The following is a 5,370-nucleotide window of genomic DNA, read 5'->3' as shown; positions in this document are numbered from 1 at the left end:
TTTTTATGAGTTCAGCCTTTGTAGATTCTTTATAAGTGAGATCATACAGTACTCGTTTCTTAAGATTTCAGCCACTTAAAAAAATATTTTATTTATTTATTCATGAGACACACACACACAGAGGCAGAGACACAGGCAGAGGGAGAAGCAGGCTCCCTGCGGGGAGCCTGATGTGGGATTCGATCCCAGGACCCCGGCATCCCGACCTGAGCCAAAGGCAGATCAGATGCCCAACCACTGAGCCACGCAGGCGCCCCAAGTGAGATCATACAGTACCCATTTCTTCAGATTTAAGCCGCTTCTGGATGGCGTTTCTAACACTTGCAGCTTGATAGTATCTGAACTGACGCCTCTGCTCCCGGCTTACAAACTCCGTGGATGTGCTGATGAATGGGCTGCCCATCCGCATTACCTGGGACAGAGGTGAGCATCAGGCGTTGTAGGAACAGAAGGGAGCTCACCCACTGAGCTGCGAGCTTGGGGCTGGTCGGGGAAATCTTCTCCCAAGTGGTTATCAGTAAACAGGCAAAGGAGAGTTAGTTGGGCTGAAAGAGAGAACTTTGTAGGCAGGAGAAACAGCGCGTGCAAAGGCTCTGAGGCTGGAAAACCTTTGCTCTGTTCACCTCTGCAAAGAGTCGGGAATGGCCAGAGCACAGGATGCCTGTGCTGTGGGGAGAGGCGAAAATAAGATTCCCAGCTGGCCAGGAGCCTTGCCGGTTGTGCTAAGGTAGACTTAGATTTTAGCTGAGGGCGCTGGAGAGCCACAGGAGGTTTCCAGCTGGGGAGTGCTGGGGTCCGAGCCCCTGTGGAGGAGGCCAGAACCTCGATTTACTCATCTGCGGAATGGGAATAATAATATTACCTGCCACATACGGACCTTGGCGGGAATATATATGGTAATGCAAGCTACGGGGTTGATTCAATGCATAGCACGTGAGGAAGCCTCCAGTAATTTCAGAGTGAGCGGATAGCAGGAGAAGAGAAGAGGAAGAGGCCCAGGGCCTAGTGGTGAAGGATGCCTGCATTCAGAACCCAGGCTTCGCACTCGCTCCCTTGCCGGCTGTGTGAACATCACCGCCATGCCTCAGTTTCCCCGTCTGTAGGATTGGAACAACAGTAGGATCCCCACAGCACGCTGTTCATGAGGATTCAAGGCTCTGGCCCCGTGAACGCCCCCTCAGCGTTATTCACTCCACGAGCATGTGTGTCAGGGAGTCTTACCTCCTCCTCGGCTCCCACCACACTCTTATTTACTTGGTAATTTTTTCTTCACTTGAATCCCTTAAGTTTATTTCTAGCTTCATAGTGTAGTAAAATGTGCGTAACGTAACATTTATCACCGAAACCACTGTAGCTGTATGGCCGTGCGGCATTAAGCACACTCACGTGGTTGCGCAGCCACCCCCCCACCATCCGTTTCCAGAACTTTCCATCTCCCCAAACTGAACCTCTGTCCCCAGGAAGCGCTGACCCCCGCCCCCTGCCCCACCCCTGGCTCCCACCACCTCCTCTCTGTCTCTGTAGACGGGCCTCCTCTGGGGACCTCCTGGGAGGGGGGTCGTGCAGGAGGGTCCTTCTGGGTCTGGCCTGTTTCCCTGCACAGTGTCCTGCAGGTTCCCCCTGTTGGTAGCAGGTGTCAGAATGTCCTTTTTCAAGGTTGATTGATATTCCATCGTGCGAATGGGCCACATTCGGCTCATCTGTTTATCTATCGACAGACGTTTGACGCTGCTATGAAGGTGGGTGTGGGGGTATCTCCTTGAGGCCCTGGCTTCAAGGCTTCTGAGTATCTGCCCGGAACCGAGATTGTTGCATTCATCGTGTGTTACACAAGGTTTCATTTTTGAGCAACTGCCAAGATGTTTTCCACGGTGGCTACACCATTTTACCTGAGAGTCCACTCTTGGCCCATGGCGCGTTCTCCGCCCACAGCCAGCTGGATCTCAGACCAGGAATCATCCATCCCCTCATCCATAAAAGCTTCTCACTCACCTATTGTGCTCTGGGGCTAGTGGGGCTCAGCACAGAGACACCCACCTTCCTGTAGCTTATGGTTGAGAGGAGGGAGCCAGGCAACACGTGATGAAAATATACAACCCATGGTATCCTCAGATGGTGATGACTACAGGGGAGAGAGATAGAGAGAGGGTGACAGAAATCACTGGGGGTGAGGGTGTGATGCAGATTTTAAAATAGGGTGGTCAGGGGCACCTGGGTGGCTCAGTGGTTGAGTGTCTGCTTTCGACTCAGGGTGTGATCCCGGGGTCCTGAGATCGAGTCCTGCCTCGGGCTACCCGCAGGGAACCTGCTTCTCCCTCTACCTATGTCTCTGCCTCTCTCTGTGTGTGTCTCATGAATAAATAAATAAAATATTTTTTTAAAAAATAGGGTGGCCAGGGATCCCTGAGTGGCTCAGCGGTTTAGCGCCTGCCTTCAGCCCAGGGCGTGATCCTGGAGTCCCGGGATCGAGGCCCATGTCGGGCTCCCTGCATGGAGCCTGCTTCTCCCTCTGCCCGTGTCTCTGCTTCTCTCTCTCTCCCTCTCTCTCTCTCATGAATAAAAAAAAAAAAAAAAAAAAAGGGTGGCCAGAGAAGTCCTTGCTGAGGTTAACATTTAAGCAGAGATCAGAAGGGAGGGAGGGAGGGAGCCCTGTGGGTATCTGTGGGAAGAGTGTTCTAGGCAGAGGGCACAGCCCTGTGCAAAGGCCCTGGGGCAGCACAGAGTTTGGTGTGTTGGAGGAACAGGGAGGAGGCTGTGTGGTTGGCGCAGTGAGTGAGGGAGAGACGGGAGGAGGGTGAGGCAGGGAGGAGACAGGGTGAAGGTCCTGCAGGGTCTTGTGGGCTGAGAGAGGACTCAGACACCTCTGCCCCCCAAAGTGGGAGCCTTGGAAGGCCTTCGGCCAGAGGTCAGGACCTAACTTGGGTGCTCACGGGCGCCCTCTGGTGGCTTCTTCAGGGAGGACAACCCGTGGGATTTAAGAGCCCTCCCCCCGTGGGGGGGGGACATGGGGCTGGGGGGGTCTGTACTGGACCTCCCCCGCCGGGATGATGATAATGACTTGAACTAGGTTGGAGACCGCAGAGTTGGTGAGAAGTGTTTAGATTCTAGATGGATGTTGCAGGTGGCACCAGGAGCAATGTCTGGAGGACTGGGGGGGTGTGACAAGGTGGCCCTAATGACTATTTGGGCCCGTGCAATGGGAAAGGAGGAGCCTCCACGGGCCCAGACGGGAAGGATGATGCGGGACCAGAGCACAGTGGGCAGAATGGCGTTCGTCCCTCCTGCGGCTGGCTTCCCATCACACTCAGGGTTCCGCCCAACCCTCCCTCTCTGACCCAGCAGGCTGAGACCACTCCCCCATCCCCTCATCTATGGAGGTGGGGAGGGTGGTGTGTGTGTGTGTGTGTGTGTGTGTGTGACCCTCCCTCCCAGTCTCCTCTTTGAGCCTTGCACGCAAAGCCCACGTGTTTCCTCTCCTCCACCTTGGACGCCTGTGCACCTGTTCCTTGCTGGGCACGCCCCCACCCCCACCCCCATCCCCCTTTCCGCGTGGCCTTTTGCTTCCATTCTCAGAGACCTTCTTTGTAAGTAGAGATGGTGGCAGAGTTACTGTCATCAAAGATTGTATGCTTGGGGGGGGGGAGGGCTTGATGTCTTCTATTTCCAAACTCGTGGTGGCAGCAGGAACGTAAAAGCCGCATACAAGAGGATGCCACACTTGCCTTCCCTTCGGTGCGTGGTCACACCGCGGGAAGGTCTCGAGTGGTATGGCGCAGGGCTCGTCATCGACTCTCCGGCAGGTAGTTGTTGTTGTTGTTGTTGTTGTTTTAAAGATTTATTTATTTATTCATGAGAGACACAGACACAGGCAGAGGGAGAAGCAGGCTCCATGCACGGGGAGCCCAACATGAGACTCGAACCCGGGACTCCAGCATCACGCCCTGAGCTGAAGGCAGGTGTTAAACCACTGAGCCACCCAGGGATCCCCAGTCTTTTTATTCTTATCAGATCGTGCTGTTTTATTTTGTTCAGAGCACTCACTGCGATCTGCCCTTATCTTCCTTATTGCCCCAGGTTTATTGCTGGCTTTCTAGACTGTCACCTGTACAAACAAGGGCAGAGATCTTGTTTGTTTTACTTGAAGTCACATCCGCAACGTGGAAAGCAGAATAATGGCACCTCCAGAGATGTTTACTTTCCGATCCCTGGAACCCACGAACATGCCAGGTTGCGTGGCAGGGGGGCTTAAGGTTGTTGATCAGCTGACCCGGAGATGGGGAGATGGGGAGATGATCCTGGATTATCTGCGGGATCCCACTGTAGTCACGAGCATCCTTAAATGTGGAGGAAAGAGGCAGGAGAGAGGAAGCCAGAGGGTTGGCAGCGTGCAAAGGACTTGGCCTGACTGGCGGCTTTGAACGTGGAGGAATGATCTAGGAGCCGAGGCGCCTAGAACCTGGGAACGGCAAAGGAACGGCTTTTCTCCTAGAACCTCCAGAAGGAAGAAGAACCTGTGGACACCTTGATTTTTTTTTTGCTTAGCCGGACAGTTTTGGATTTGCGGCCTCCAGAAGAACTGTGAGATAATAAATGTGTTGTCTTGAGCTACCCAGTTTGTCGTGATTTGTTGCAGTAACAATAGGAGATGGACACACTCAGCTTGGCACCTAGTAAGTGCTCAATTAATTAAAAAAATTTTTTAAGAGAGAGAGAGACAGAGAGAAAATGAGCGGGGTGGGGAGGGGCAGAGAGAGAGAAAGCATCTTAAACAGACCCCATGCCCAGCACAGAGCCTGACGTGGGGCTCCATCCCACGACCTGAGCCCAATTGTAAGAACCGGACACATGACCCATCGAGCCACCCAGGCACCCCTCAATTAGTATTTGTTAAACAAATGATTGGCAGGTGACTTCAAGACTCAGAACTGGAGATGGTACAGTAAACCTTAAGTTAACTGGGCTGCTGGGCAGCCAGGAGTAGGGTGGGGATCATGGAGTCACTGGGGGTCACCTCTGGGTCAGGTCAACTCTCAGCACTGGGCGTGAGGGGGTGTGGAGTTCCAGGGCAAAACTGGCAAATGCCCTCCGTGGGAACAGTTTACAAACACAAAAGGGGTTTCTTGATCACCCCCTACCCCCCAAACTGCTGTTTTCTCTGAATCCCATTGATGCTGGCTGGCTAAGGTGTCCAAAGTGTGTTCTATTTCTTCTTCTTTTTTAATATTTATTTATTTATTTATTTATTTATTTATTTATTTATTTTATTTATTCATGGGACACACACACACACACACACACACACACACACAGGCAGAGACACAGGCAGAGGGAGAAGCAGGCTCCATGCAGGGAGCCCGACGTGGGACTCGA

The 5,370-nt window shown here is 53.0% G+C and overlaps 1 long non-coding RNA gene across 1 annotated transcript; it reads left to right on the top strand.

The window, feature by feature from the left end:
• The first annotated feature begins 3,216 nt into the window (after window positions 1-3,216).
• LOC112666454 (uncharacterized) lies at window positions 3,217-4,608 on the top strand. Its single transcript, XR_003140863.3, has 2 exons — window positions 3,217-3,800; window positions 4,075-4,608. It is a non-coding gene; the product is annotated as an uncharacterized LOC112666454 (long non-coding RNA).
• The last annotated feature ends 762 nt before the right edge of the window (window positions 4,609-5,370 follow it).

This window comes from Canis lupus, chromosome 20 (assembly GCF_003254725.2).
Source record: "Canis lupus dingo isolate Sandy chromosome 20, ASM325472v2, whole genome shotgun sequence".
Taxonomy (NCBI): Eukaryota; Metazoa; Chordata; class Mammalia; order Carnivora; family Canidae; genus Canis; species Canis lupus.
The sequence above is the reverse complement of the archived record's forward strand: the minus strand, read 5'-3'. Positions and strand labels throughout refer to the sequence as shown.